Source organism: Orycteropus afer, unplaced genomic scaffold (assembly GCF_000298275.1).
Source record: "Orycteropus afer afer isolate SDZICR_OR568_19922 unplaced genomic scaffold, OryAfe1.0 scaffold00053, whole genome shotgun sequence".
In the NCBI taxonomy this organism is placed as follows: Eukaryota; Metazoa; Chordata; class Mammalia; order Tubulidentata; family Orycteropodidae; genus Orycteropus; species Orycteropus afer.
In genome coordinates, this window is record NW_006921640.1 from 7,678,580 (window position 1) to 7,679,310 (window position 731).

The following is a 731-nucleotide window of genomic DNA, read 5'->3' on the forward strand; positions in this document are numbered from 1 at the left end:
AGTGTAACTTTTGATTTATCTTCATGGTAGGACTTAAACTGGTTATTACAATGGAAGAAACAAATAATTTCAAGACACCAAGCAAATTATCTGGAAAAAAGAAATCTGGTAAGCTTGCTATTAGAAATATTCTAGTATTGTTCTTTAATTATTATCTGTTATGCACAGTCAATTTTAGCTTAAACTCCCTTTATAATGTTAGTCTTAACAAGTAAGACTTATTTTATAGGATTTGGTCATCTCCAGACTAATTTTATTAACATTCTAGGAAGTTCTCTATAGTAGAGACTCAGCCTGAATCACTGAGAGACCGCTTTTCTAATTTTTCCTTCCCATACATGCATTGATCTTATGAGGGAAAGATGTTTTCCCAAGATAATTCAATGGGGAAAGAATACTTTCAACAAATAGTGTTCAAACAATTGGATATCCATATGCAAAAAATAAGCTTTAACACCAAGGTCACACCATAGACAAAAGGGGTAAAACTAAAATTTCTAGAAGATAATATAGGAGAAAATTTTATGTTGTTCATTTCTAGTACATAGTGTTTTGTATATCGCCCTTCTATTCTTGACTGTGCTAAATTCATTTTTTAGTTCTGTTGTTGTACCCAGGCTATAAAGGAGATGCTCGAAAGAGAGGAATATGCCAACACACGACAATGCAAATGCACTAGGAAAGTTTATTAGCTAACTTAAGTTAGGGTCTTTGCCCTTACCAGGTCAGTG

General features: G+C 32.8%; 1 protein-coding gene across 1 annotated transcript in view; it reads left to right on the forward strand.

Annotated features, from left to right (window-relative positions):
- Window positions 1–731, forward strand: part of PBK (PDZ binding kinase) — a 107,652-nt gene that overhangs the window by 78,879 nt on the left and 28,042 nt on the right. The gene's annotated exons all lie outside the window — the stretch shown is intronic.